The sequence below is a fragment of the Lepidochelys kempii genome, chromosome 8 (genome assembly GCF_965140285.1).
Source record: "Lepidochelys kempii isolate rLepKem1 chromosome 8, rLepKem1.hap1, whole genome shotgun sequence".
Classification (NCBI taxonomy): Eukaryota; Metazoa; Chordata; order Testudines; family Cheloniidae; genus Lepidochelys; species Lepidochelys kempii.
In genome coordinates, this window is record NC_136387.1 from 27,719,569 (window position 1) to 27,731,655 (window position 12,087).

Below are 12,087 nucleotides of genomic sequence, written 5' to 3' on the forward strand. Positions count from 1 at the left end.
CACCTTCACAACACTAATAGCAGTAAGTAAATAAATAAAACAACTTCTCAAGCATCTATCTAATCATGTTAGATTTGTGTGTCCAGGAAAACTAAGATATAATAGTCTTTCAGCAGAACTGAAACTGATACCAGAAAGACACCAGTTTTGTTTCCAAACTTCTTTACAGTGGATTATTCTGGAGGGATAGAAAGTGAGTGAGTAAATCTGGACTAGATCTGCTTCATGCTTTGTATGTATTTGAATGGTAAGCCACTCCTTACATAATTATTGTTGTTCACTTCAAATGACATCATTGCCGTTGAAGCTCAAGTGTTTCAATATTTTCTCCAAGCACACTGTGGGCTGAATCCTCTGCTGGTGTAAATGGTGAGGTCAATCGAGTTGTGCTCATTTATACCAGCAGAGTATTTGGCTAGGTATCTTAAGAAATTTCCAGGTAAATTTAATTCTCTAGGAGAATAAAGTTTTAATTCTACTTGAAATAGTTTACATACTCCTGTTTTCGCTAAAAGGCAGTGGGAATTAGGCACCTCAGTGTCATTCATAACTTTGAAATTCTCTCTCTAGAAGTAGAAAATCATTAGCATAAAATGCCCAGGAAGAAAATCTGGGACCCCAACCCTTGCACATTGCATCAAAAACAGTGTTGACTGAAAATTTAGAGAACTTTTCAGTTAGTACTTCTGAAAAATGGGGTTTATAATGTCATTAATGATTTTTGCATGACAACCACAACCCTGTGTTAAATTGTAGAGCTTGCCAAGCACACCTACCAATCAACACCTGGATCCAGCAGGTATTCTGCAAAAGGTGAACTCTACTGGCAAGCATGCTTTTAAGCCACACAGTACTTTCCTTTTCAAGCATATGATTAATCAGCAACTCGTAACAGCAGAACTAGTTAGTTTTGTCATTTTTTCGAAAAATTCCTCACATTACTGTTTCCTCACAGTATATCTGTAAAATAAACATTCCACACACTGATTTGTTGTTTTTAAATAAATGTTAGGAATATTTTCTTATAACCAGAGTCATCTTGTGTTGCATATTTCCCTTCAACCTGACAATCAACATAAATAATTATAATCATATTCTTTCTCTGTTTATCTTCAGAGTGTTCTTTAACAATATTTTTGGTGCAGAATCAATCAGAAAATTTGACCCTAACCTATGCACCATTCAACTGACTTTATTGTTTTAAACATTACCACCCCAAAACAAGGAATTTTAAAGCACTGAATCCCAGCTCCTTAGGGTTGCAGATATGCCTACCACACTGTTTTTAAGTGCTTTTGGCTCCTTTCATGAGAGTCAACAGGGGGTTGAACATGACAATATTTCTGTTCTCTGAGCACAATGCAGAGCAGGCAGATTGTTAGTTTTAACTTCCTGCTGATGCATAAGAATGGACCCAGTTGTCTGTCATAATATATTTAGACTGTAAGGCAGGGATCGGCAACCTTTGGCATGAAGCCTGTCAGGGAAAGCCGCTGGCAGGCCAGGACGGTTTGTTTACCTGTAGCGTCCTCAGGTTCGACCAATTGCAGCTCCCACTGGCCGCAGTTCACAGGACCTCCAAATCACTTGTAACACCTCTCAGTTATCTGCCATCTGCAAATTTCATAAGTATGCTCTCCACTCCATTATCAGGCAAAGTATTTCTAGTAGAGATAAGGAGATTATACAAGGCACTGGTGAGACCTCATCTGGAATACTGTGTGCAGTTCTGGTCTCCCATGTTTAAGAAGAATGAATTCAAACTGGAACAGGTACAGAGAAGGGATACTAGGATGATCCGAGGAATGCAAAATTTGTCTTATGAAAGGAGACTCAAAGAGCCTGGCTTGTTTAGGCTAACCAAAAGAAGGCTGAAGGGAGATATGATTGCTCTCTATAAATATATCAGAGTGATAAATTCCAGGGAGGGAGAGGAATTATTTAAGCTCAGTAACAATGTGGACACAAGAACAAAGGGATATAAACTAGCCATCAGGAAGTTTAGACTTGAAATTAGACAAAGGTTTCTAACCATTAGATGACTGAAGTTCTGGAACAGCCTTCTAAGGGGAGCGGTGGGGGGCAAAAGACATATCTAGCTTCAAGACTAAGCTTGATAAGTTTATAGAGTGGATGGTATGATGGGATAGCCTAATTTTAGCAATTAACTGATCTTTGACTATTAGCGGTAAATATGGGATGTAAAATGGGGTGGGATCTGAGTTACTACAGATAATTCTTTCTTGGATGTCTGGCTGGTGAGTCTTGCCCACATGCTCAGGGTTCAGCTGATGGCCATATTTGGCATCTGGAAGGAATTTTCCTCCAGGGCAGATTGCCAGAGGCCCTGGGCGGTTTTCACCTTCCTCTGCCGCATGGGGCACGGATCACCTTCCTCTGCCACATGGGGCCAGAGGATTCTCTGCACCTTGAAGTCTTTAAACCATGATCTGAGGACTTCAGTAGCTCAGACATAGGTTAGGGGTTTATTACAGGAGTGGGTGGGTGAGATTCTGTGGCCTGCATTGTGCAGGAGGTCAGAGTAGACTGTCATAATGGTCCCTTCTGACCTTAAAGTCTATGACTCTATTATTACAGTAGTTAACTATAATATTGACTAGTACCAGATCCTGAACTAAACCCTGCAGGACCCCATTCGATACATCCACCCAGTTTGACAGTGAATCATTGATTACTACTATGAGTAGTCTTTCAACCAGTAGAGCACCCACTGTCACATTCTGGGGCTCAGTCCAGATCAGTGAGGGGTGGTGACATCTCTTGCCTTGTAACCCTGAGTGCCGTAAAACGCAACCTGAAGCAAATACTCACCAACAACCACATACCACACAACAGAACCACTAACCCAGGAACTTATCCTTGCAACAAAGCCCGTTGCCAATTCTGCCCACATATCTATTCAGGGGACACCATCACAGGGCCTAATAACATCAGCCACACTATCAGAGGCTCGTATACCTGCACATCCACCAATGTGATATATGCCATCATGTGCCAGCAATGCCCCTCTGCCATGTACATTGGTCAAACTGGACAGTCTCTACGTAAAAGAATAAATGGACACAAATCAGATGTCAAGAATTATAACATTCATAAACCAGTCGGAGAACACTTCAATCTCTCTGGTCACGCAATCACAGACATGAAGGTCGCTATCTTAAAACAAAAAAACTTCAAATCCAGACTCCAGCGAGAAACTGCTGAATTGGAATTCATTTGCAAATTGGATACTATTAATTCTAGGCTTAAATAGAGACTGGGAGTGGCTAAGTCATTATGCAAGGTAACCTATTTCCTCTTGTTTTTTCCTTCCTCCCCCCCGCAGATGTTCTGGTTTAACTTGGATTTAATCTTGGAGAGTGGTCAGTTTGGATGAGCTATTACCAGCAGGAGAGTGAGTTTGTGTGTGTATGGGGGTGGGGGGGATGTGAGAAAACCTGGATTTGTGCTGGAAATGGCCCACCTTAATTATGCACATTGTAGGGAGAATGGTCACTTCGGATGAGCTATTACCAGCAGGATAGTGAGTTTGTGTGTGTGGTTTTTGGGAGGGGGGTGAGGGGGTGTGAGAACCTGGATTTGTGCAGGAAATGGCCCAACTTGATTATCATGCACATTGTGTAAAGAGTTGTCACTTTGGATGGGCTATCACCAGCAGGAGAGTGAATTTGTGTGGGGAGGTGGAGGGTGAGAAAACCTGGATTTGTGCTGGAAATGGCCCACCTGATGATCACTTTAGATAAGCTATTACCAGCAGGACAGTAGGGTGGGAGGAGGTATTTTTTCATATTCTCTGTGTATAAATAAAGTCTGCTGCAGTTTCCACGGCATGCATCTGATGAAGTGAGCTGTAGCTCACGAAAGCTCATGCTCAAATAAATTGGTTAGTCTCTAAGGTGCCACAAGTACTCCTTTTCTTTTTTTAAAATGCTCTGCTTCTATAGTTCCCTTGTCTGGACCCACTCAGCCAACATATAAGAATGCACTGAGTATCTGTGTGATAAGTTGCCCTGCACCAGCAGCTCTGACTCCAGTAAGCTGCTAATTACACCACAGCTACAGTCTGACCTCTGCCAGCCTTGGTTACACCTGGCAAGATGATTTTAGCACCCTTGGGTCCCACATTTTCCTAAAACCCCATGCTCTGTGATGTCCATCCGTTTTCTGGACCATACAGAGGAACAATAAGGTTTTGTTGCTCCTCTAACGAGAAAAAAATACATATACAAATTTGTATACAAGTACAAAGAGAATTTGACTCAGTCTTACAGCTGAGATGAGAACATAAATTCCATTTCACAAAGAATTCTGAGATTTTAAAATTTGTTTCTGTTCCAATTTGGAACAAACAGTGAAATTTTCAAAATTCTCATAAAATTCTCCCCCACATTTGTTTGATCTCAGTCAAAATATTTCAGAAGTGAAATCTCTTTTTGATTTCAATGTTTTTGTGTTTATAATATGAAATTTTAAAAATCAAAATCCAATGTCATTTTGAAGGGAAAATTCAAAACTTTTCATTGCAAAAATGTCAAAAGGAACCATCAGGAAAGGGATAGATAAGACAAAAGATATCATAATGTTGCTTTGTAAATCCATAGTGCACCCACACCTTGAATATTGCCTGCAGTTCTGGTTGCCCCATCTTAGAAAAGATATTAGAATTGGAAAAGGTACAGAAAAGGGCAACAGAAATGATTAAGGGTAGCTTCCAAATGAGGAGGTTTTAAAAAGACTGGGACTTTTCAGCTTGGACAAGAGAGGATGGTGTAGGGGTAGAATAGAGATCTTTAAAATCATGAATGACATGGAGAAATTGAATAAGGAATTGTTATTTACTCCTTTACATAACATAAAACCAGGGGTCACCCAAAGAAATTAATAGGCAGCAGATATAAAACAAAAAAAAAAAAGGAAGTACTTCTTCGCACACCACACAGTCAATCTGTGGAACTTATTGCCAGGGAATGTTGCGAAGGCCAAAACTAAACCGGGTTCAAAAAGAATTAGATAAGTTCATGGAGGATAGCCAGATGGTCAAGGATGAAACCCCAGGGTTTGGGAGTTCCTACCCTCTGACTGCCAGAAGCAGGGAGTGGACAACAGGGGATGGACCACTTGACGACTGCCTGTTCCGTTCATTCCCTCTGAAGCACCTGGTATTGGCCACTCTTGGAAGACAGGATACTAGGCTAGGTGGACCATTGGTCTGACCCTGTGTGACTCTTCTTATGTAAAATGGAACATTTTGCCACTGAGATTTTTTCCCCTTCTACCTCCGCCCCACAAATAAAATTTCTGCAGAATTGATATGAATTCACAAAGTGTTTTGATTAAGATGAAACTGTGTTTTCTGACAGTAAATACTTTTGTTAAGCTTTTCTAACAATGTGATGGGGAATACAAATACTTCACCAAAAAAAGGAGGGTTTAAAGAGCAGCTTGGGGCTCAATCAGCCTTACTCGCCACACCTGCAAGGCATGCCAATCTTGGAGGAGGAGCCTTGAAAGGGAGAAGCCCAGGTCAGAATGGCCCAGCCCTGGGAGGTGGAAAGAGCTCTTTCCACTAGTTGTCAGGATGGAGACACCAGTAAGAAAGGGCTAGTTTGCTAAGCCCTTTGAACCTGGGACTAGTTGGGGAAAAGGAGCCAGTTGAAGGCACAGTGAACTGAGGCTCTACAATTGGCTCAAGTTACAAGTCCACCTCAACAGAGGAGAGCTGGGGGACCCCTGCATTGAAAGGAGAGACTGAGGGACTGCCTGAACCACAACTGCAGCTTCACCAGGAGTACCGGAGGGGACCAGAAGGACTGTTTGAAATACAGCCCAACTAGTGCTAGAAAGACTGAGAGTGACTTTGCAGAAGCTCTTTGGTATCCTGCAAGGAAGAAGATGTGAGCCGCCACAAATCCACATTGGGAATAGCAGAGTTCACAGATCTGGGGAACACACTTACAAGCAGGGAAAGGTAGGAGTAGCCCAGGGAAAAGGCATAGGTTTGAAGTAACAATCCTTAGTAGCCCAAAACTGGGTCCCTCGAGTGGAACCCAGAGTAGCGAGTGGGTCTGGGTTTCCCTACCTCTTTCCTAGACCAAGGAGAGAAGAGTAGGTTTCTGGGTTGAGAGAAGTCAAGAACAATGAGCCCTGGGTGGGGGCTGAGAGCTTGGTATAGAGACTGCTAGATGCTGGATTCTTCCTGTCTTTATAGACTGGACCCTGAATTACCCCAAAAGGGACAAAACTCAAGAGTGACCTGACCAGAGCACTATGTCACAAGGCAATTTTGTTTTAATTTTCAAAAATTTAAATCTTTAAAATTTAAAGACCACTAGTGGATCTAGAAGCCTAGTAGGAAGAACAGTGATGGAGAAAAACTTCGCAACACGTCACCTTGCTATGAGGGGAAACCATGACTTGTGAGTCACTTTGCCATAGGCCAGTTCTATTCAGTAGCCTAATTTAAAAATATATTGTACATACAGAGATAATGATAATCCAATATTATACTTCAGGATGCCTGTAAATTAATTAATACAGAGGTCAGGAAGGAGTGTTTTCTCCATGTACAGGATTGCTCCAGAAGATGGCAATTCATGATGTAGGCTAACTCTAAAAAAGGATAGAGCTTGATGGACAAATAGTCTAATATGCTATCTTGTGCAAAAAGCTTCTGCTTCTAATAGCATGATTCATGAGAGACAGAGACGGAATGGGAAATATAATATGAGGGATGAATTACAAAGGACTTGTCTTTTCTCAGATTCTCAATCCCATTCCAATTTAATTTGTGAAATCCTGTGTGAACAAGGAAAGTGGACTGTTGAGGAGAAAAAAAAACAAAACAAAACCTGGAATGGGAGCTGCTTACACCTGTTCTTGGGAACAGATTTTTTTGACATGTGTCAAATATAAAGGGAAGGGTAACCACCTTTCTGTATACAGTGCTATAAAATCCCTTCTGGCCAGAGGCAAAACTCTTTCACCTGTAAAGGGTTAAGAAGCTAAGATAACCTCGCTGGCACCTGACCCAAAATGACCAATGAGGAGACAAGATACTTTAAAATCTGGAGCAGTGGGGGGAACAAAGGGGTCTGTCTGTTCGTGTGATGCTTTTGCCGGGAACAGATCAGGAATGCAGCCTTAAAACTCCTGTAAGGTTACTAAGTAATCTAGCTAGAACATGCATTAGACTTTCTTTTGTTTAATGGCTGGTAAAAAAGCTGGGTCTTTTTGTAACTTAAGGTTTTGTGTAGAGGGATTCTCTGTGTTTTGAATCTGATTACCCTGTAAGGTATTTACCATCCTGATTTTACAGAGGTGATTCTTTTACCTTTTCTTTAATTAAAATTCTTCTTTTAAAAACCTGAATGATTTTTCATTCTTAAGATCCAAGAGTTTGGGTCTGTGTTCACCTGTACCAACTGGTGAGGATTATTATCAAGCCTTCCCCAGGAAAGGGGGTGTAGGGCTTGGAGGGATATTTTGGGGGAAAGTAGTCTCCAAGTGGGCTCTTTCCCTGTTTTGTTTAAAATGCTTGGTGGTGGCAGCATACGGTTCAAGGCCAAGGCAAAGTTTGTACCTTGAGAAAGTTTTTAACCTAAGCTGGTAAGAATACGCTTAGGGGGTCTTTCATGCAGGTCCCCACATCTGTACCCTAGAGTTCAGAGTGGGGAGGGAACCTTGACAATATGTCACTGGTAAATACCCAAGTTTCATAGCCACAGTAAATAAAATATCACTTTCCCAATAAATTAGGCATTTTATGCTATCCTCAGAATTGCTAATGACATCCTGTGTAATATGATGATTATTCCTCTCCAGAGGCAGCATTTTCTAATCTGCTTGCACCTGTGGCTTTCTGCAGTTGCAAAGAAGGCCTTCCAAAGACTGCCTTTCCCAGTGGAACATAGCTGATATTCAACGTGGCTTAAATAATATTACTTTCTAAATACACCTCCAGGTCTTGCAGTTTTGAATTTGCATGGACTTTGACATGCAGTTGTCAAATTCCAATGACAGCAGCCTTTGTCTTGTAGTTCACCCTGGTCACCTTGCATACCAAATTAAACAACTACAACAGGGTTAATTCTGTGTGTTTTGGTTTGTTTAACCAACACCTATATTTCTCAGAGCAGGCTGACAGCATGTTTATCTGTTGCCTCTGGCATTAGAATGACACGAGTCCAATATCCCACTGTAATCAACAGAAGCAGAAACTTTCTAATGCATTCTTTGGTAATACTAATGGGCAAGCTTTAAAATGATTGAATATCCATTTTGAATCTGATAAGATTTGGGGAGAAATGACTTGTGTGTTTTTTTTTCCAAAGCTCATGCAAAACTGTCCAGATGGCTGACATTTTCTTCCTTCCTCCCTTAAAAAAAAAAAAAGTTCTCCACATAAAAGCCAAGAAATTAGTAATAAATGTGTAATGCAAAATTATGAACCACGAGTGCTTTTCACATCAGTGAGACACACACACAACCTTTCCCAGGCTGCATAATGCAACAGGAGACCAAAGGCCACACCTCATCTCCACAATCCTCCTGACACATTTCAAGAGTGAGCAAGAACTGAGTACTCCTTGCCCGTGGGGCTGCTATTGTGATTATCTATTGCATGAGGTAGGCAGGGAGCTATAGGTTCTTTAACTGTGTATCACCTAGTCCTTCAATACAAGCTGTGTTTACCAACACAAGACACTTTATGGACCTATAGTTTTAGACAAAATCAACTATTTTTTTTAAACTCGCAACCCTTGAAGATTATAAAAATTCATTTTTCATTGTTCATCAATTCTTTGCCTTTGCCTTCTGAGTGTGTGAATGCATTTATTTCCAGACAGCAGCTGATTATAAGCTAACATTTGGCTTTATAAATAAAGATTTTTTATGAGACTGAAAACTGTGCAAAGCTTAACCATGCTTCCATGCGTGCACACACACAAAATAAACAAACATTTTTAAAAAGCCTGTGGGATGGAATCACTTGCTTTTTATTGCTGCCTTCTTATAAGCATGGTGTGAGATATTCATATGGGAATCCGCTAAAAGTTCACTCAGCAAAACATGACTTCTTATTTTGATTAATATAAAAGCAGGATTTTCAAGATTATACAGTATTTTTCCCCACCTACTGCAACACTTACCTCCCTGACAAAATTGCTAGAGAATTTCTGTTAGAGGCTTTCATTGGAGAAGACACAACCAGAGGGGCTGGATTGCAGGGAGGGTGAGGGCAGGGGTCAGCTGGCAACCTGCCGGGGGAATCAAGTGTGAGAGAAGCATTCAGCTGCAAGGAGGTACTCAAGAGGTGTGTCTCTTTACACATACATTGAAAGTCAATAGGAGTTAGGTGCCTAACTCTCCATTTGTGTCTTAGAGTGTATATATATAGACTGCCAGATCTGAAATACTCAGTCTGATGGTAATGTAAAAACATTTGCTTTACACAAGTGACTATACTCAGTAATTAGCCTTCAAGGTTCAGAGTCAATCTTAACTTTCCCTTCACTAACATTTACTCCTATTTGAAAAACTGGGGGGAGGGGAGGAGAGGAAGTGAAAAACCCACTTTTTTTACAAGGTGTGTTTAAAGAATTTAATTGTTTCCTTTGAAGAATCACATTTCTGCTCTCACTAGGTTACAGAATGTGCTAAACCCTAACTATGTAATCAAGCTAGGCATCACAATATCACATTTCATGGAAAGAATTTAAAATACAAGGTTTTCTGAAGAAAAACAGTTAAAGCATCACTCTCAATAATTGTTTTGGCCTTTTAAAAATATAGCAGCTGGAAGCCATATCATTTTTCTTGTCCTGAAGGAAGAAGATATGGTACAAATTTTTTCCAACAGGAATTCAGCCTCTTACGCAGGTGTGACATACCCAGAGTACAATCTAGACTAGGGAGTAGCTGTGCCATCCCTTCCCACTAATGTGGGGTGACCTTTACACTGCTTTGCTGCTGTAGCCTCTAGTCAAGACTGCTCACAAACAGCCTCCAGCCATGTAAGTCACTCCCAGATTTTACTGCAGGCCAGTCTCAGCTAGGCTCTTGCCAGCCTGAATTATATTGCAGGATGACTCCAGCACACTCCCAGATTTTTCCCCAGAAATGTACATCTCAAATGTTCTCCAGGTTGATACAAGCTTATATAAAGTCTGTCATTGTATTAATAGAAATGATATGCACATATCTTGTTACCCCAAATGGAGTTCCCTAAACAACTGAGTTCCTACACACTGGTTTAGATAAAACAAGTTTATGAACTACCCACACACACAGAGATTTTTTAAGTGAATTCAAGCAATGAAGTATAAAAGTCAGAAATAGTTACAAGAAAAATAAAGATAAAATGCAACTAGTGCCTAACTTACTAAACTATGTTAAATTGAAAACAAAGGTCTCAGTACTCTAACTGGCCAAACTCCTGAGGCCAGTATACTTTCTTCTGTCAAATGTCTGCTTCCTTTCTTCCTTCTGGTGCAGTGAATGAATGGACAAAGAGAGCAAGGAGGAGAGGGGTCCAGTGGGATGTCTGCCCTTTCTTTTTATAGTCCTGTCCTCCCTTTGAGAAGCATTTCCAATGGGGAGCATAGTGACAGGAAATCTATGTGGACAGAAACCACATGCTGTTTTTTTGCTAACATGAGAAAAAAACAAACAGCTAATGTTTGCTTTGAGTGAGTGAGAGAGAAGCAGGGGACGGAGCAAGGTTTGAACTTACAAGACAGCATGCTGACATACTCTCAGCACCCCCAAAAACCCACTCTCTCTCCTCCCCATTTGAAAAGCATGTTGCAGCCACTTGAATGCTGGGATAGCTGCCCATAATGCACCGCTCCCAATGCAGCTGCAAGTGCTGCAAATGCGGCCATGCCAGTGTGTTTTCAGCTCTTAGTGTGGACAGACTGAAGCGCTTACCCTAGTGCGTTCTCCGAAGGCTGGTTTAACCCAAAGCGCTCTACAGCTAAAAGTGTAGACAAGCCCTTAGTAGGTAAAGACCCATTGACCTTGTTTACACCTGCCTGAGATGTCAGCTTTCCCTTTGTCTCTGAGGCCCTGGTTTGGCAGCTCCTCAGACTAGGAACATATTTTAGTAACGCCATGCAGTCTAATCTTATTACTTTACATCCAATGTTGCCACACATATTTTACCAGGACAATAATGACCAGCAAATTGTGAGTTTTCAAATGATACCTCACAAGGCATACTTTGTACAAAGATTATTATAATAGTGTGCAAAGTGTGAATACGGGAGTATAGTCTGTCACAGTAGGCAACCGCCTTTAGGTCAGGTGGGATTTTTAAGGTTAAAGGAATGAAGCCACATAACCTTAACATAAATCCCATCTGTCCCCCCCAATGGCTGGCTAGATTAGACAGATGGATCCTTCATTATATTGCTGTGTCAGATTTAACATAATTGTACAAATGACAGAGTAAAACAAAATAAAGCAAGTGGAAATACGATTCTGGAAAGAATATGTTGACTAAAATTAAATTCAGTCATGTCATATCTGGTCATAATGTCGTGGTGAGTTCAGAGTTGTAACTTACTTTAATATACAGTGCACTCAGTATAAATCTGGCTGCTGTTGTAGCTGCTACACCCATTGTCTTTCCTTTTCTTGTTTTACTGCATAGTTTTATAAAACACTAATTGTAGCCTGAAGAGAGTGCAGAAATACCAAAGCAATTGCCACTGCTTTAGAAATAGGCAGCTGTAACTTTCAATCTTGTTCCCCAAGTTCTCTTGTTCTCAGTGTTATTTAAAATAGATCTCATGTGAGAAATCTTGACCCTGCTGAAGTTAATTTTGCCATTGACTTCAGTGTGGCCAGGATTTTACTCTATAACTGGTAATGTGGCACAGACTTCAGTAGTTCTCTGTGGTCATATACAAAGCCTCTTTTGGGGAAGGTACTAGTCAATGAATAAAATTGTAATCCTGAATCATCAAAAGTGAGTAGCATTAGGTAGAGGTGGCCAACTGTATCTAGTACTGCTCTGTGACTTGTGAGACCTTGGTTCAATTCCCAGCTCTGCAAGTGGTTTGC